Below are 21,504 nucleotides of genomic sequence, written 5' to 3'. Positions count from 1 at the left end.
GTCAGCATTCTGAAAAGATTGATAATGGGAAGCACAATGAAAAGGAAGTCGTGGAGAAAAATCTTCTAAATCCACCACTACCTTTTCCTCAGAGACTGAAAAAGAAGGTTGATGACACCAGGTTCAGTAAATTTATGACTATGCTGAAGCAGCTGACTATAAATGTACCTTTAGTGGAGGCACTGGAGCAAATGCCAGGGTACGCCAAATTCATGAAGGACCTTTTGACAAAGAAAAGGGCAACGAGCTATGAACTGGCAGATAATTTTCATCATTGCAGTGCGATTACCATGAGGTCTTTGGTAAAGAAGAAGGCAGATTTGGTGCTTTCACTATTCCTTGCACGGTTGGATCTTTAGATTTTGCTAAGGCTTTATGTGATTTAGGGGCTAGCATTAATTTGATGCCACTAGCCATTTATAGACAGTTGGGGTTGACGGATCATACACCAACCAACATGCGGCTTGTATTGGCAGATAGGTCGGTAAAATGGCCTGTTGGTATCTTATATGATGGATTAGTAAAGGTTGCTACCTTGATTTTTCCTACAGACTTTGTTATTATGGATTGCGAGGTGCATTTTGAGGTGCCCATAATCTTGGGTTGACCTTTCCTCGCAATAGGAAGTGTGCTTATTGATTTGCGGGCAAATGAGGTTTTATTTTGGATGAATGACGAAGTGGTACGGTTTGATATATACAAATCAATGAAGCAGCCTAAGTATATGAATGTGTTCTCTATAGTTGACGTTTATTATGAGGATGAAAAGGAATTATCTTTAGAGAAGCAACTTACTGTTGAGCCATTGGTTGTTGTGCTTATGAACGTTGATCATGAGGATGTTAAGGAGTACGAAGAAATTGTCTATGCTTTGATAGGAACGGGGAGTACAGTTGTCAACTAAGTTTATGATAGTTAATAGACCCTTTGGTCAAAGATTCTCAAATTTTACTTTTTGTTTGTTGTTTTTGTTTTGTTCAGGACAAGAAATTGTTTTAAGTAGAGGGTATTGATTTGTGAGATGATGTTAACAGATTTGAGGCTTTTAACTAAGAATAATTGCAAATTCTTAAGAAACTTTTGTCGTTTTTGATTATTTTAACTTTGATTTTACAGTAGAAGCTAAGATACTAGAGAACCAACAAGGATGGAAGCAAAAGAGTTTAAGCATGAAGAAAAAAGAATCGAAGTATGGCTAATGACATTTCTGATAAGTTGTCAGCCCTGTGATAAGTTATCAGCTTCATCGTTAGCCTTAGACAGAGAATGGACCTGAGTTGAGAGTTGTGACAACATTTTTTGATTAGCCATCAAGAAGCTGATAGGTCATCAAAATTGGCTTTAGCCTAAGCCAGAACATGAGAGCTGAGGAAAAGACGTGATAATATTCATCATAAGTCATCAAGGAGCTGATAGGTCATAAAAACCATCGCCAGCCAAAGGTAACGAATAGCAAGAGAAAACGGGAGCTAACAATATTTGTGATAAGTCGTCAGCCTCCAGATAGGGCAACACAGATGGCGTCACCTATCCAAGGAATTGTTGAACTTTATTATTTTATTTCTATAATTAGGGTGAACTATTTAAAGTATTGTTTAGGGTTTTCTACGGATTTTTCGAACATCTTTTGGAGAAACGTATTTTGATATTTTCTCTCTCTAGTTTCTTGACTTGAACAAGAAATTACTTTGAAGAGATTATCATTATTATTTTGGGATTACTACTGTGATCTAATCTAAGAATCTCCAGTTTCTATTCATCTTGTGGTAAGTTTATCTTTCAAATCATGAATATAACTAGTTGTTTCGATTATTACATCATGAGGGTCTAAATTTCTTTAACCTAAATTATGGGATCTAGGGTTAATTCTTAATAAGGTGCTAAGTGTTTAAGATTCGAAAAGTAATAGAACTCCTTAATAATTTTGAGGTTTGAATTATCGTGTATTGGTTGCAAATGATAGATAACACCTTCTTTGATTTGCTTTATAAAGATATCAAATATAGTGGGAATTGAATTGTCAACAGGGACTTAGAAACACTAAACTTTCATTTAATAATCAACGTTGTACCAAGGTTGATTAACCTGAGTTGAAGTATAGTTAATAAATTTAAATTCCCTAAGTCCGACAGGATTAGGAAATTAAATGCTTAAGTTGGTCAAGAGACATTTAGGTATAACTTCGATAAAGATAACATATTGTCCAACCTACTGTGAGAATCGTGAACCACTATTAGCATCTATCAAGTACCCAAACCCCTAGCGAACATAATTCTTATTTTTTCATAAACTCTTGATTACAAACATTGAAACTAAAATGACAAACAATAAATTGTTGATCATTAAAAAACCCCTTTGTTATCGTTTCATTTCATTTATTTGAATTCATCTTATAGCTACATTTTCAAACTAGTTTAATCGCCACTCACATTATTCCCTGTGTATTCGACCCTGACTCCGAAGTTGGGTAAATATATTGACGACGACCTCCTTGCACTAAATTGATGTGTTAGTTGAGCGTTATCAAAAATGGTGCCGTTGCTATGAAATAATTTGGCGTATTGAGTTGGTTTGTAATTTTAGTTTACTTTCTTGAATTCAAACTTGTAAATATTTGTTAAATTGTTTTTTTTATCATACCTTTCTTAAGATGTCACCCTAAATAGATGGTTTTTTGAGTGATAATGATTCTTGTGACGATTCTTGTTATTATTGTAGGGGACCATATTTTGAGACTTGTTGTCTAGATTTAACGGGAAGTGCATGGACTGGACCTTTATAATATGATGTGGATTCTGTCCTACGTACTCTAACTTGGTGTTTCGCTTGTGGTCAAAGTGATCATACTGAAGATATGTGTGCTGTCACAATTCAAGCAAACAAATTGAGGAAACGAATCTTAGAGGATTAAGAAAAGTTTTGGGCAAAGCTAAAAGAGTTACAACTCCCACCATTTTTATAGTGGCTAAACAAAAAAGAATCTGAGGGGGACATTAGCCATTTTGAGGAGAAAACTCAAGAATCACAACCACTCGATTATCATCTTGATCTTGAGACTGACATTGAGAAGGTGAATAAAAGTGAGGGTGTAGTAGATAGTGTAAATTTTGAAGTAGAATTAGTTGGGCCTCAGTAATAGAATTTTCCATATTATGTTTAGATGATATCTTGTTGGTGGAATCATCTAAAATAGTGGAAGAGTGTGAAGATAAGGAACAAAAATCCTATATTCTTTATTTTACACTTAATAAGCAACATAAAAACACACCTCACTTTAAGGATGAGTGGTTTACCATGCTCAATCCATTACTCGACTTCTTAATTTTTGTACTACCGCCCTATGATCGAAGCAAAAAGATGGATTCTAAGTTGGGGGTGAAATTCATATCCTTAAGGTAGAGGGAAAAGTTAAGTTAGGTCATGCCACGACACTAAATTAGGGACTTCTTGGGAGGAAACCCAAGGTATTTTGTTGGTTGTAGTCGTATTATGTGATTGACATCAAATCTTCGCACCCATGGTGCCACAGATATGTTTCTGACTCTCTTGTTTTTATTTGACGCATTGGGGATGGTACTTGATTTTACGTTGAGGGTGGGGCTACTTATGGGAGTTGATGTCCTCTTGGGGTTTTTATTTCCATGCCTCTTTTCCTTGGAGTCGTGTTCCTAGTAGAGCCGGCATGTTTAGGCATGTTGTGTTTGTTTTGTGATGTGTTGTAGTTAAATAGGGGAAAAATAAGTATGAAGGACAGTTGACGTAATTTTGTCCATTTTTCTTGGAATGATAAATACCTCTCCAATTGTCTATCTGGTAACTGTGTGATGTGCATCTATATATAACTATTGTGAATCTTTTGATGGAATTAGTACTAGGGACATGATAATCACTGCTAAAAATTGCATGAACAGAATAGGTAGTAGCTTCTGATGTACCTTTGCGCTATGTGTGTGTGAGATACTACCTAACTCCTATTGTATGTTGAAATCCAGAACTTGCTCGGTTAGTCTTACCTTGGATGAAGGATAGGGGTTAGGAAAAAATCATAGGCCATTTTGATATTAGCTCACTTTTAGCCTAAATAACCTTCCCTGTGTGCATAATATCCCTTGATCCGTGTTTTGACCTTGATTAGCCTATTTCTTTTTATACCACGTGTCACCTTTCTATTTAGATCACAATGAACCTCTTTTGGCCTTGGTCCTCTTTGAACACTGTGCACCTTGAATTAGGCAAATGATCTAAGTTGAGGATGGCTATCATAGAGGTGCCTGATAAAAAATAAGTATGAAGAAAGGTAGCATAAAAGAAAAGAATAAAAAGCTGGGTTCAGAGGTAAATACCAAGAAAAATAAAAAATTGTGATAAAAGATAAGTGATTGTGGAAAAGACCGCACCCAGCCTAAATAAGTGTGATCAATAAAAGAGAAGAGAAAAAAAGCATAATGAGTGAAACCCCAAAAAGCTAGTGTAGTATCAAGGAGGCTTAGTCACTTTAAATACCATCGAGTATCATACCAGCCTCTAACCTACATTACAAGCCAAAGAGAAGACCTATAGTGATCATAGCTGACCTATCTGACAATCTGGGTAATGAAAATAAGGGTAAGCCTATGGTATTTGGCATACATTGATTGGAAATTCTTTCTGATAGTGATTGTCATGTGATTTTCCCCATGGTTATATATATGATGTCTAATATGAGAAAAGGGGGATTTCTTTGTAGTGAGGGCACACTGGTTACATCGCTAGTTACTGACTTGTTTGGATAGTGTAAACTTGATGCATGCATAGTTTTGTTGCTGAGTTCGTGCCATATTTGATTCCTGTGTGTTGCATTATTTTTCTTAAATAATATAAATAGTTGGTCTTGAATTGACTAACCTTGGAGATGTTTAAGATGGTTGAGATGATATAGATGATTGACTGCCAAATGTACTTTGTACTCTCTTAGTTGTGTTTGAGTTGCTTGAGGACAAGAAATTGTTTTAAGTAGAGGGTATTGATTTTTGAGATGATGCTAACATATTTGAGGCTTTTAACTGAGAATAATTGCAAAGTCTTGAGAAAATTTTGTCGTTTTTGATTATTTTAACTTTGATTTTGCAGTAGAAGCTAAGATGCTAGAGAACCAATAAGGATGGAAGCAAAAGAGTTGAAATATGAAGGAAAAAGAATAGAAGTGTGACTAATGACATTCCTAATAAGTCGTCAGCCCTGTGATAAGTTATCAACTTCATCGTCAGCCTTAGACAGAGAATGGACCTGTGTTGAGAGTTGTGATGATATTTTTTGATAAGCCGTCAAGGAGCTGATAGGTTGTCCAAATTGGCTTCACCTTAAGCCAGAACATGAAAGCTGAGGTAAAGACGTGATAATATTCATGATATGTCATCAAGGAGCTGATAGGTCGTCAAAACCATCGCCAGCCAGAGGAAACGAATACCAAGAGCAAAGAGGAGCTGACAACATTTGTGATAAGTCGTCAACCTCCAGATAGGGCATCATGGATGGCGTCACCTATCCGAGGAATTGTTGAACTTCATTATTTGTTTCCATAATTAGGGTAAACTATTTAAAGTATTGTTTAGGGTTTTCTAAGGAGTTTTCAAACATCTTTTGGAGACACGTATTTTGATATTTTCTCTCTCTAGTTTCTTGACTTGAACAAGAAATTACTTTGAAGAGATTATCATTATTATTTTGGGATTACTACTGTGATCTAATCTAAGAATCTCCTATTTGTATTCATCTTGTGGTAATTTTATCTTTCAAATCATGAATATAACTAGTTGTTTCGATTATTACATCATGAGGGTCTAAATTCCTTTAACCTGAATTATGGGTTCTAGGGTTAACTATTGATAAGGTGCTAAGTGTTTAAGATTCGAAAGGTAATAGGAATCCTTGATAATTTTGAGGTTTGAATTATCGTCTATTGGTTGCAAATGATAGATAACACCTTTGATTTGCTTGAGAAAGATATCAAATATAGTGGGAAGTGAATTATCAACAGGGAATTGGAAACACTAAACTTCTTTTTAATAATCAACGCAGTAACAAGGTTGATTTACCTGAGGTGAAATCTGGTTACTAAATATAAATTTCTTAAGTTCGAGAGGATTAAGAAATGAAATGCTTAAGTAGGTCGAGATACATTTAGGCATAACTTCGATAAAGATAACATGTTGTCCTACCTAATGTGAGAATCTTTAACAACTATTAGCATCTGTCAAGTACCAAAACCCCTAGTGAACATAATTCTTGATTTTCCATAAACTCTTGATTACAAACACTAAAACTAAAGTGACCAACAATTATTTGCTGATCATCAAAAATCCTTTTCTTTTTATCTTTTTGTATCATTTATTTGAATTCAACTTGTAGCTACAGTTTTATACTAGTTTAATCGTCACTCACATTGTTCCCTGTGGATTCCACCCTGACTCCAAAGTTGGGTAAATATATTGACGATGACCGCCTTGCACTATATTGACTTGTAAGTTGAGTGTTATCACCTTGCTAGGTGTTGAATCCTACTCCCAACGAAATAGACACTAAACTAATTCTTAGATCATACTAGACTGAGCTAAATCTATTACTAATTATATTACTTGACTTATTTGACTGAGTTCACTTGGTTTCGTTAAATGATAAAATACTACTAAGGTCTGAACTGAATACTGAACTTGATTAGATAGAATATTGAGATTCCTGAGTTTTCTTAACTTTTGTCACTAACTGAGATATACTAATCATAGCACGACTGAGATTCTCTTGAGACTGACTCAGCTCTAGACAGGCAGCTATGTTTTAGGGTATTAAAGTCCCACAGTACTCGATAGCATAAATAAATAAGACATGACAATAGACTATCATTCGCTACATAACCAATGAAGCATCATTTCGAGCACTTGGGAATCTTAAACATGTAATTGTAAAGGGAAGCATCCTATTGTCTCATAACTCATCCAACAAGGAATTCACATGAATAGGAATGCATGCAACTTATCACAATTCATTAATTTAGGCCTTTTAAGAAACACTTAGCATACACTAGTTGACATATTCTTGGGAATAACAAACTTCATGTTGCAATGGCACTATTTTCTTCACATAAGCAATTTATCAAACATGTGAGAGTCACCCTTTGGCTATACAACATTCAATACACCAAATTAACATAATTACATCATTCAACATATTTCTTGAAGGGATTTTATCATGAACATCACATAACCAACAAATACTAAGTTCAATACTTGCATCTTTATGATCACAACTTGAAATAAAACTTAATATTAACATGAGCTTTAACTTCAAACCACATAAATCATAAAAACTCATAAGCATAAACTGTTGAATTTAAAAAGGGATTGTTGGACTTCTTGGGTAGAAGGAACCAAAGAATCAATACCCAACATACCTTGCTATATGATTCTTGAAAGATTCACGGAGGAATTTCCTTAATTGTGAACCTTCAATAGAAACCCTTATTCTTGTTCTTGAGGAAAATTAAGAGAAAACCTTATATTTTAGGTGAAAATATGTTGAATCTCATGTTAATGAAGATTATATAGGGGTGGAATGTGACCAAATTGGCCTTTGAAACACAGAAGTGAAATGCTGAAAAACTAGGCACAAGGGCTATGGAAAGGCAGTACCTTCCCCAGACCCTTTTGTAGGTTGGGCGGTGCCTCGCTACTTCAGGAGGGGTTCAAGGATCTAAGCTAGGAGGCACCCCTCTGTAGCCTTTATCTACTATTTTTCCATCCCAAACAAGACCTTAAGCTCATCTAAAAATTTTGAAACTCACCCGGGATGTATTTTTGACCTACCCTATTGCAACGCAACAAGAAAATCAAGAATTGGAGGTCGGAAAGGTCACGAAATAATTCCTCAGAGTTTCAAAGGCTTATGTATTGGAAAAAATTTAAAACTTAGCAATATTTTCTAAGTGTTAAGACTTTCTTGGCATTCTTTAGAAGCTCTAAAGACTTGAGAATTTTACGGGGTTTTACAAGTATTTATTATTGGTAGGCAAAATTTACTAGATTTGTTTGAACTTGATATGGTATATTTTGATGTTATTTTGGGGATGGATTGGTTACACTCTTGTTACACATCCTTGGATTGTCGTACCCATAACGTTGTCTTTAGGTTCCCCGATGAATAGAATATAGAGTAGGAAGGTAGTTCCCTAGCTCCTAGGGAAAGGTTTATTTTTTTTATCTTAGATCTAATAGGTTAATATCTAAATGTTGTATTTATCTCTTGGTCTAGGATAAAGACTATAACTCAGAAGGTCCTTTTTTTACAGTCAGTTCTATTGGTAAATTAGTTTCTTGAGGTCTTCCTGGATGATCTTCCTGGTGTTATTTTGGATGGGGAAATAGAGTTTGGTATTGATTTGATTTTGAACACTTATATAATATATGTTCCTCCTTATAGAATAGATCTAGCTGAGTTAAGAGAACTCAAGGAGCACGTTAAGGATCTTTTTGATAAGGGGTTTATTCATCTTAGTATATCTCCATGGGGTTTACTGGTGTTTTTTATGTGCAAGAGGGATAGTTAACTATAAATGTATATAGACTATAGATAATTGAATAAGGTGATAGTCAAGAAAAAGTATCCTCTCCCAAGGAAAGATAATCCATTTTATCAGTTGCAAGGTGCCATGTTCTTTTCTAAGATAGATATTTGGTCTGGGTATCATCAGCTAAAGATTAGGGAGATGGATATCCGTAAGACATCCTTTTGTACTCAGTATGGGCACTTCAAGTTTTTGGTAATGTCGTTTGGATTGACTAATACCCCGACAACATTTATGGATTTGATGAACAGGGTTTTTAGAAAGTTCTTAGATCTCTTTTTTATTTTATTTATTGATGACATTTTGTTTTATTCCATAAGTGAGATGGATCACGCTAATCACCTTTGTGTCGTATTACAAACCTTAATGGAATAGCAGTTGTATGCCAAGTTCTCTAAGTCTGAGTTTTGGTGGAATGCAGTGATGTTTCTTAGTTATATTATTTCTAGAGAGGTGATTTTTGTGGATCAACAAATGGTTGTTATGGTTTAGTGGTGTCCTAGACCCATGACTCCAAATGACATCTAGAGCGTCTTGGGCTTAGCAGGGTATTAGAGGCGGTTTGCAGAAGGCTTTTCATCGATATCTACCCCTTTGACTAAGTTGACACAGAAGAAGGTTAAGTTTTCTTGGATGGATGCTTGTAAGGGGAGTTTTGAGAAGTTAAAAGATAAGTTGGCTTTAGCTCTAATTCTTCTTTTGTTGAATAGTAATGATGTGTTCATGGTCTATTATGATGCATCTGTAGTAGGTCTTGGTTATATTTTGATACAGCATGGGAAGGTAATTTCCTATGCTTCCAGGCAATTAAAAGTACATGAGAGGAAATATCTTACTTATGATTTGGAGAACTTGGCAGTTGTGTTTTCTTTGAAGATCTGGCAGCACTATTTGTATGGTGTACACGTGGACATCTTTTCTAATCATTAAAGTCTCTAATATGTGTTCACTCAATAGAAGCTCATTCTCAGGCAGAGGAGATAACTTGAGATTCTCAAAGACTATGATATGAGTCTTCACTATCACCCACATAAGGCTAATATGGTTGCTTAGGCTCTTAAGAGGTTGTCTATAGGGAGTTTAGCTCATGTGGAGAAAGGAAAGCAGGAGTTGGCGAAGGATGTTAACCATTTGGCTAATCTTAGAGTTCACCTTTTAGACTCTAAGAATATAGGTGTAATGTTGCAAGAAGTGGTTTGATCATCTCTTGGTGCAAAGATCAGGAGAATCAAGTGTTGGATCTAGTCTTGATAAAAATCAAGGGTGATATTGGTGGGCAAAAGGTGATGGTGTTCGAGATTAGTGGTGACAGTACTTTATGTACTAAGGAAGGTTATGTGTTACCAATATTGAAAGTTTGCAACAAAGGATTTTGGCTGAGGCACAAGAGTCATGTTATGTTGTTCAGTTTGGCTCCACGAAGATGTATTATGATCTTAAGGAGATGTATTAGTTGAATGGTATGAAGAAGGATGTGGCTGATTTTGTAGCCAAATGCTTTGTTTGTCAACAAGTTAAATTTGAACACATGAGTCCTGGTAGGTTATATCAAGAGATTGTTTTCCCCGAATATAAATGAGAGGTAATCAATAAGGATATCGCTATCGATCTTTCTAGGTCTCGGAATCAATATGATTTGATTTTGGTCATTGTAGATAAAATGACACAGTCTGCTCACTTTTTTCCCGTGAGGACTACCTTTTCGGTGAAGGATTATGAGAAGTTATATCTTCAAGAGATTGGGAAGCTATATGGGGTACCTTTATTAATTATTTCTGATCATGGCATATAGTTTACATCTTACTTCTAGCACTCTTTCTTGAAAGAGTTTGGGACTACGATGAGTCTGAGTACTATTTTTCATTCATAGATGGATGGGCAACTAGAGAGAAGTATTTAAACTTTGGATGATAATCTTTGGGCTTGTGTGATTGATTATGATGGCAATTAGATTGAGCGTCTACCTTTGGTAGAGTTTTGTTACAGCAATAGTTATCATTGTAGTATTATCATGGCTCTTTTTGAGGCGTTAAATGGTAGGAGGTGTATATCTCCTATTGGTTGGTTTAAGCTTAGGGAGATGGATATGTTTGGTCCCAACTTGGATTTTGAGGTTGGGGATAAGGTTTTCCTCAAGGTATCTCCCATAAAGGGATTAGTGCAATCTGGTGAGAAAGGGAAGCTCGGTTTTCAGTATATTGGTCCTAACGAGATTTTGCGAAGGGTTGGTAATATTTGTTACGAGTTGGAGTTACCTTCTATCTTAAGCTTAGTTCATCCGGAACTTCATATGTTTATGTTGAGGAATTGTCTTGGTGATCCTTCTATGATTGTTCCATTGGAAGGGTTGGACATCTCAGACTCTCTATCTTATGAAGAGGTCCCAATTAAGATCTTAGATAGATAGGTTCGTCAATTTCAAAACAAGTATATGGCTTCGGTTAAGGTTCTATGGAAGAACCATAAGGTGGAAGAAGATACATGGAAAGAGGAGAAGGACATAAAGTCTAAGTATTCATATCTGTTTTCTACTCCTGGGATTTGTGCGGAAGGTATGTGTCTTCAACACATATTTATTTTTTGAGTTTGTTAAAGGAAATATTAATATCTTTGTCTCTTTGTTTTCAAACTTTGTTAAAGATTTGATATATATTTGATAATGCAAATGACTCATGCTTGTGGTTACCCCTACCTTATTCGTTATTCGGGCATGAATGTTCGTAGTGGGGGAGACTGAAACACCCTAGGTTTTGACCCATAGAAAATTTCCTAGAATTTTGGTCTCTGGATCCAATACGAATCGTGGGTACAAGCCGTAAGTTGGGATACAAATGGTATAACCCAGTCATATGCTGATTAGTATTGGTTGGTGGGATGGATTTTGTTTGCTAGAGTGGGTACAACTTGAATAGTATGAGTTGTATCATTTGATACGGATCATTCAGGGTACGAATCTTTCTAGGGACTTGTATGGTGGACAGTGTTCAAAACTTCTGTGATTTTATCCTACCTGGGATACGGGTAAAGGGTATGAATCATATTCTTTCAATATGACTTGGGTAGTACGAGTCATATACTGGATAGTCTTAGGTCCAAGGGTTGAGGCTTAGGCTATGAGTAGTGGGTACCACTCATATCGAAGTGTATGACTTGTAGGGGTCAATCGTACCCCTGTGATGGGATTTTTTTTGCAATTTAAGTGGGGGTATTATAGAAATTTCTCCACTTACCTAATAAGTCTCCACGACTTCTAACTCACTTGGGAGGTTATTTACCCTATCATTTTATTCATTAACACTTAGAAACTCTTTCTAAACACTATAATTCTCTCAAGAGCTTTTGGTCAAGGAAGCTAGGGTTTCAACTTGAGGACCAATTTAGGGATCTTTTTACTGGTTTCTCTCCGTCTACTTTGTCAATTGAGGCAAGTTCTTTTCCCTCATTGTTACTTCCAATTAAAGGCATGGTTTTATACAATGTTTTAATGATTAGAATGTTGTATGATTTTGGGTTTTCAAATATGATTTGGGGCTTTTGGTTATAAATGCTTAGTTATGGTTTTGCATGTTTTAATTATGCTTTTATATGCATTAATGGTGGTTTTGGATAATTGGTTTCATGGGAATGGTTATTTGGTAATGGACTTTGGTTTTTGTTATAATATGCCCCTAATGTGTTTGACAAAATGCCTATAAGGACATTTTCAATGCATTGATAATTTTTAATGGAACTCTTGCTTGTTTTAAACTTGGTAAAGGAATTACGCATTGTTTAAATAGTTTAGCAATGTAAAAGGGTAAAATGGTTATGCTTGTAGGGTACATGAGAATCCCCCAAGTGGTTTAATATGATTAATGGAAGGGTATATAGAATCCCTTAAACCAATATATGGTTGACTATGGACAAACCTTGAAAGTATAGTCGGTATGGAGATACCAATACTAATGGCTATGGTTAATAAATGGTTAATGGATTGTTTGGTTGCTTGGTATTAATTTAATTGGGAAATAATGGAAGTGTGTGCAGCAAAGCCATAGAAGGTAGAGGTACCAGGGGGACCCAATCTGGAAACTCATATTTGCCGATGTGAGGTTTGGTCTAAGTGACCGTGTGCATGATGTCACACTTTAAATTTGGGGGATGTACTAGTCATCCCAAGTTTTTCTTCCCTAGTCATGCGGATTCATCCATTGTGGCCCTTTCAGACGGGGGAGCTAAACCCATATAGCCCGTGGTTGGTTTTGGACGGCAAAGCTACAAAGTCTAGGTAAAGGTTTTACATGCATGCTGAACCAGGTTCCCTTTCTCAGCATGGTTATATTTATTTGTATGGTTGAGTGCATATGGATGGTTTTTACTTGGTTTTATAAATGACATTATTTTATCCTTATCCTGAGCTCATGCTAGCGTTCACCGGCTAACTCATCTTTCAGTGGTTGTATACCCATACTATGCAGGAACGAACCGTTCCACTTCTTCGACATAGTGATTGACTTTGTGATAGCTATTGGATTGAAGTAGTGTTCTTTCATCTTTCTGGTAGGCTCTATTTCATGTTATGGATATTCTTGGACATTTTGATTTATTCTAGATATTGGTTTTGTCTATGGTTGGGGGATTGTCCTAACCAAATTTTTGTATTCTTTTGGTTAGAGGCTTTGTGGAACTGCTATGGGTTGGAATGGGCAGGATCAGTATTAATGTCAGGCTTAATATTGGCATTGGTATTGGGGATGACATCATTGGACATAATTTCTCACTTATCTATGATATTTCATTTTAGGATTAATCATATTTTGGTTTGGAACTCATTTGATTATGGTCTGGTTTATGGCTCTTGGTTCGGTATTGGTTTTGCTTGGTGGTTTGGTTGGTACGATTTGGTGGACGATATGACTTGGTAGGGTGGGTGATGTCGCCCAAAATACACCTCCACTAGAAGTAAAAAGCGGTCAATTACAAATATAATAACCCAAGAAGGTTGGGGTCGATCCTACAGGGAAAATGTGAACAGTTGCTAGCCTTGATATAATCCGCGAGCAGTGAAGTAAAGTAAAGGGAGAGGGGATTTTGGCATCAATAGTAAGTAGTAACCAACTCTTGAGTATTGTTTAGTTGAAACCAATATGAGACGACCTCTAGAACTGTATTCCCCCTTTCTTCTCAACTATGTAGATTTCTCGTGTTCAACACAATTATTCTATTGTTCTGCGTGCAAAGACTACAAGTTACGTATTATCAAAAAGATAAATTTCACCCATTGACTTGATTATCATATCAGAGTGTCATTTTTTCCCTTGTTCTAGCGTCAATCATACTTGGTTATCGTACACCCATCTTAATCCTCGCTACCCAATCACAAACTTCTTGGTTAAGAATGGATGTGAATACAAGTTATCTCAAGTGTCTGCAACCACTTGAGGTTAATTAATACAAAGGAGAATTAAGATACATGCGGAAACCCTAGAACAATTGAATCTCATACTTCCTCTACATAACTAATCTGCTAGGGTTCCCATAACCATAGATGAGGAGATTAGCCCCTCATGTTTGTGTAAAAAGCCATGATTATCAATGAAGAACATATAAAATCAATTGCACAAGATTAAAATGAATAAACTCCAAAGTTTTTAATTGAATAAAACCTTAAATCTCAAGAAATAATGTAGTAGAAAGTAATTGTGTGTAAAATAATGTCACAATGTGTAACCTAATTAAAGATAAACCCTAGGGTATTTATAGTATCTTAAAAGACCATAAATATCCTATTACAAGTAGGAAAAGTAAAGTTAAGTCGACAACCGGTACGACTCGCTCGTCACTCTTATCCTCAGCTTACGAGTCGTACCCTGACTTGTCGTAACAAATCCAGTGCCTAATCTTACCATGACTTAAATTCAATGTTCAACTTATGACTTTAGCTTACGATTCGTAACCACATATACAACTTAGATTATTCATCCGTATCCACCTGGGACTTCAGTCTTTTTTGGTCATGAGCACTGGTTGGGATACAACATCCTTATACGAATCATACTCAGACTTTTGACTTGTATACTTCTGACACTTAAATTTTTGGATAGTAGCTTGGGTGCTGTTATGTTTACTAATTCAGCATATGACTCGTACCTTATCATACGACAGGGCTACTTGATTCATATATTCCTCATACTTAGTTTTTTGTTTTGGCTTTTGGTTCTATTCCTCATACGACCCAGCATATGAGTTGTATTGAATGATTAAAACTCGTGAGCAGACTCGTAAACTAATAAGAGTTGGTATTTGCTGGGTCTTTTTCTCCTCCTTTTCCTCAGATTATGTTATAAACCTGTTTTACCTATAATTTACACAAAAGTGAATCATATATAACAAAAACCCCTAAGTTCACCCAAAAATTCATGGTTTTAAGCATCGAAAGTGTTGTGTTTCATGCCACATCAACACCCTCAACTTAGACTTTTGCATGTCCTTAGAAAAACAAAACCAAATAATATTTTCTATGCTTGAGGCGATGCTTAAAGCAAGAAGATCTCAAACAACCCATGGAAGTAATTTTGAATTAAATTTCAATTTTGTTGTTCTCCTCTTAATTTAAAAATTTTCAACACAAACTTACGTATACCAATTCAGCACATGTAAAAACATGAAGGGATCCCATGATGGCATTATATTAGTAATAGATACTTGTGCATAGACCTATTTTTAATCTATCAAACATTCTAGCATCTTAGCATCATAACCCATGAGCACTCACATTCAAAGAAATCCCGTTCTCTCCTCAGATGTATCAATCTCTTTTTTTTAGAGATAGAACATACAACGCTCTCTCTCACAAAGAAGTATTACCGGTGTGTATAAAATACCATAGGCTTGCCCTTGCTCTCTTTTCCTAAGCTTTCAAATAGTCATGGTAAGATCACTATAGGAATTTATTTGTCTTGTAACGGAGGCTAGGGGCTAGTAGGATATGATTTGGGGATTCTTTTAGTGACTTAGCCTCCTGGACATTACGGATTTCTTGGGGCTCACAAATTTTTCCACTTTTTCATTTATTACCTCCCTTATATCTCCTTTTCTTTTCAGCATATTCTAATTGGGTCAGACATGGTTTTTCTAATACTTATTTTTTTCATTCTTTTTTTTCTTCTCTTGCAATACTCAGCTCTTTTCTTTCTTTTCATACTTGTCCATTTTTCAACTATTTTTCTTCTACCCCCTTTTCATACTCATTTGATCTTAAGCACCCCAAATATAACCACCTTCAACTTAAGCTATTTACCTGAGTCGAGGTGCATAGTATCCACAAGAGTTTCATGGTCCAAAAAAAAATTCTTTCGACTAAACGCAAATGTGATACGTTTAAGAAGACAAATTGTTCTATTAAGGCTCAAATATTTGGATAAAGGGCATTTAATCATTTGGTTCAGGCATTTTAGGCTTAAGTAAACTCATATAACAAAGGCGTACGATCACTTCCTACCTAGCTATCCTAAACCTCGATCAAAGTAACCGGGCAAGTTCTGGATTCCAACACATTCGGGAACTCAGTAAACCTTACACACACTTGTACAGGGCTACATTACTATGTACCAGATGTTGGACTCCACATATGGACTGTCCTACGTGTACTATCCCTAATCCTAATGCCATAATCAGATGCTCAACAGTTTCAACAAAATTTACAAATCACGCCATTATTTAAACAAAATTTTGAGGGGCTCAAAATTTTCAACTCTTTAACACAACTAACACTTTTTTCACAAGATCAATCCAAAAATCCATAACCATTAGCAGTGTTTTAGCAATCACAGCAATAAATTTAAATCATAATTTTTAAATACAAACCAAACTTTCAAAAATCCATAAAAATCATCCCTAAAATCCATCATCAAAATTCAAAAATATCAGCTACCATAGGCGCACTGATCTACTCTCTATATCAGTTGCCTTCCTCAAACCTTCAAGTCATAATAGACTTTTAGTTTTAGCTAAATCTAAAAATTTTCAAATTACTCCCAAATTTTTGGCACCCTACCCCCAACTTAGGAACATTACACTATCCTCAATGCTACAAAAATAAGATAGAATAGGTATGAAGAACTGCACCTAAGAGCTCAAGGCGCCGAAGCATCAACAACTATATGTGGGCCCTTATATCGGGTCCCACTCTTATTTGCAACTATCCCGACTAGGACTGGATCAACAACAGCTCGAGCAACATCATCGACCCTATTAGCATCAGTAGCTGGATCTCTCAATCAACCAAGTCCACTAGTAATCTCTTCGTCCTGCCCATCCTAGCTGCCAGTACGTCTAGCTTTCTTAGTAGCTCTCACCTCTTTCTTCTTTTCTGCTCTCTCTATGTAAAATCTACTCATCAACAAAGACTACCCAAATATTTGGCACCTCAATTGTAGATATCTCAGTCTCTATAATAGGCTCATAAACCATTGTCCTCTCGAATAACTCAGCAACCATACCTTTTATACCTGCAATCTTTCCTCGGCTCTCAGCAACATCAGGCATCTTCCCACTCCCTAAATATCACGTGATCCTCAACTTAAAATACATCTTGGCAATCTTACACATACCAATATTGTACCTTCAGCTACCGTCTTATCCAAATTTTTACACCACCTTCCATGTTGGTCATTTTTGTAGTTAGTGTAGCCAACTGGGTCACTACCTCTACCCACGCAGCCTGATATATCATCATAACACCAAGGGAATACGTTATGGCCTAGGTGGCACAGACTGAACTGGTGGTGGGGCACTAGAAGTACTCATTTTATATGTGGGTGTAGTCTCAGTCTGTGTACCTAGATTGGTAGCCTCAGCATTAGCAACAACATCTGTCTGATCATTTTGTCGAAAGGCTCCTTCCCTAACATCTACTGCCTGCCTCATAGGTCGAGCCAGTAGGTTGGCTGCATCATATATCAAACCAACATCAAGCGTCCGACAAGCCTTCGTTATCTCTTAATTCTTGGGCTAGAAACTCCCCAACATCAAAATCATCGCCTAGTATAAAACTAGCTATCATCGGTGCCTAAAACAGACTCATTATATCATCACCTGTAGTTAGACATTGCCTATGATGGTCTATAGTCCACTATGCTTTACCCTAAAAAGTAGGGGAACTCTTCTTTATTTGCTGCGAATCCCCAATGCCACTTACAACCCAAGTGGCATGCTCATCATGTGCAACAATCCTCTTATAAATCTATTGAAACATCACCATATTGTCATCTATACCTAAAGTTCAATTTTTGATGTTCCTCATCTCCGCTATTTTGTTATCTATTTTGGCTGCGTTGGCTGGGACCTGATATGCGGTACCATACAAAAACCTTCCTATAATCTGGGGTGATATATCCACCCAAACTCCTTAAATCATAAGTGAAGAAACAAGGTTACCTACCTTTCATAGCATGCCCTATGGGTGTTGTCTCATCAGCTCGCCTTTGTAGGCAGCATAAAACTCATAGACTAGCACCTCAATGTATTTACTCGGTGCTCTCATCATCTAATCCAACCCATGTCTTCTGAAACATTAAGCATACTTAGGAAACTCATCCATCCTTGTATTCATCATTCTCCACTCCTTGTATAACACTCTCTTAACTTTCCTATTTAGTACTGAGACAAGCGTATGGTAAATATCGCCTACACGCTGAGGTACCCCCATCTTTCAATGAAAGGCACCAGAGTAGGGGCTAATGCTAATATAGGGTATTGTCTAGTTATCGGGGGCACATCTACCTCGGGTCCATGAACATCTGTTGCACTTTCCTCAGCTGAACAAGACTTAGCCTCTTCGTCATCATCATCAGCTGGTACTGGTGTATGTGGAGGGGAGACAGTGGAATTCTTTCTTCTTGGTCCTTTTGGTTGTGGAGTATGATACTCTTGGGGAACTTCCTTCTTTCCCTTGGCTTTAGCTACAACTTTTCCTTTTTGTGCAGCTTTCTTCGAAGATGTCTCAGTATACTCCTTACCACTACTTTCTGTCCATCTTGCAGATTAACTAGCTTCTTCACTTTGCACCAGCTGTTTTTTATTTCCTTTCTTTTCCACAGTTTTAGATGAAGATACATTCATTGGAGGCATTTTTCCTGCAAATATGTATGCATTAGTAACTAAGAAGAGAAAAGAAAAGAAAATTTTAAAATAAAAGTTTAATGTGCCTTGGTTCAGTAGGGTACGAGTAGTGGTTACCAGTCGTAATCAATCGGTACAACTCGTATACCTGAGTCATAACCCAAATAGTGCATTATCATTATTTACTGGCCAACTTATGACTTCTCCTCATAAGTCGTACCGGCTGATTACGACTCATGACCAACATTTGTAAGCTGGTTACAAACTTTTGCTCAATCAATTTTCTTCCCAGTTGGGTATGATTGATATGTAATAGTCATAATGTCTGGATACGATTCATAGGGTTGAGTCGTATCCATTCAAGAACTTTGAATTTATCATAATTCTATGTTATTAATGGGTATGAGTCTCATTACGACTCCCGTAATGGTGATTACTTGTCGTATGGAGTCTCGTACCCACTGCAACATAGAAGTCCAACTTTCAAAGTTTGACTCCGATGAAATTCCTAATATACCCATTACTCCACTCAGCTATATCCAGTATTTCAAAATAGATAAGAACATAAAATTCTACGTACAAACCCTAGTTCATCCCTATTCTCCATTTTTGACATCAAAATTTAAATATAGAGTACCAATATTGCCATTTAAAGAAATTCTACTCAAAACAATTTAACAATACCTCATACCATATTTTTCAAGTTATAATGTAGCCAAAATAGAATCGAGAACTTACTTGGTATGTGTATAGTAGAGGATTCCAATTTTGAATCTAAACAACCTCGAATTCAAGTTAAGAATTTTACCAAATCGAGATATTGATGTTGTTGGTAGCTAGATACAGTCAAAAACAGGTTAATCTTTAGGATTTGAGTTGAAAATTTGGAAAAAAATGGTTTGGGTACAAGTGAGAAGCTTTGGGTGTCTTATCGGGTCAAAATTTTCCTTTTTATATAAATTTTGGAACGTGTCAACCCGAGGATTGACCAATAAAACTGGGGTACAAATTGTCTATACCATTCGTACCCAGGCTTATGGGTCATTTCCCTGACTTGTATGGCCTTGGATTCTTACCTGGGTTTTGTAGTGGGTACAACTCCTGGTCAAAATCTATAAGCATAGACTATGACTCATACCAAGAGTTATAAGTATTCTAGAACTTTATTTTTGATTCTGATTCATCTCCTGAGTCCTTATGACTCCTACTCATGAGTTGTAACATATAGATATGACTCATGAATAGTTTGTATGATACCCTTACTCACTTGTCTGGATTTTGGCTTCACTCTTTAAGTCCTGCACATTGAACAAACACATTACCCTATGATTAAAAAAGTACAAAAACATAGGTTGCCTCCCACACAATGCTTGATTTAATGTCGCGGCATGACATGGCTAAGTTGGATACTCAAATTTCACATACTAGCCTCATGGGTTGCCTCCCACGTAGTGCTTGATTTAACATAGAGGCACGATGCAACTGCCATGATTTCTTAGATTTCACCATGGTCAATATCAGCTAGCTCCTTTAATTTTTCTGTATTTCCTATATAGTGCTAAACTCTATGCCTATTTGTTCCATCCTTTATTAGTTCTAATGAACCATAAGGATACATTCTTGTCACAGTGAATGGGCCATGCCATCCAGACTTTAGTTTACCTGGAAACCAATGCAGTCTAGAATTATACAATAGTACCAGATTATCTTTTTCGAACACTCTTTTCTCAATCTTCTGGTCATGATACAACATCATTTTTTCTTTGTAAAGTGCTGAAATTTTATATGCCCGGATTCAAAATTCATCCAACTCATTTAGGCTATTCAACCTAGATTTTGTTGCATCTGTCCTCTCTAAATTTAGTTTTTTTAACGCCCATAGTGCCTTATGCTCAAGTTCAGTTGGTAAATAGAAAGTTTTTCCATACACAAGCTGACAAGGTGAAGCACCTATTGGGGTTTAGTACACTGTACAGTAATCCAATAATTCAACATCCAAGTTCTTTCCTAATCAGTCCGATTGGCACTCACAGTCTACATCAGTGTGGACTTGATTCCTCTATTTGATACTTCAACTTGTTCACTCGTCTGATGATAAGGTGTTGCCAACTTATGTTTCACTCTATATTTAGTAAGAAAAATCTTGAATAAATGATTTCAAAAATGTTAAGCACCTTCACTACTTATAGCATGTGGCATACCAAATCGAGGAGAGATATTTTTTTCACAAATATTGTGATACTTCTTGCTTTATTGTTAGGAAGTGAAATCACTTCCACACATTTGGACACATAGTCAATAACTACTAGTATGTACTTCGTGACACATGAACATATCAAAGGTCCCATGAAATCTATGCGCCACATGTCAAACACTTCCAATTCTAAGATAGGGGTCATAGGTAGCTTATGTCTTTTGTAATAGTACCTTGTCGTCAACATTGATAAAAGGCAGCAACATAGTCATGAGCGTCTTTTTATATGGTCGTCCAATAGTAACTATATTATAATATCTTATGAGTTATTCAGGCCCCTCCATGGCGACCCCCAATTGGTGATGAGTGACATGCCTCCAGTATGCTCAGATTTCAACCTTAGGTATGCACCTATGAATGATTCCATCTGTATAATTTTTGAAAAGTTAAGGTTTGTCCCAGAAAAATTTTCTTACCTCATGCATGAACTTTCACCTTTTTTGATATGAGAGAACTTACGGCACTAGGTCACTTGCTAAGTAGTTTGCATAATCTGCAAACCATGGAATCAAGTTATTAGAAGCTGCCAATATCTATTCATCTGGAATGCTAT

Source organism: Capsicum annuum, chromosome 3, assembly GCF_002878395.1.
Source record: "Capsicum annuum cultivar UCD-10X-F1 chromosome 3, UCD10Xv1.1, whole genome shotgun sequence".
NCBI lineage: Eukaryota > Viridiplantae > Streptophyta > Magnoliopsida > Solanales > Solanaceae > Capsicum > Capsicum annuum.
This window is presented reverse-complemented; position numbering follows the sequence as displayed.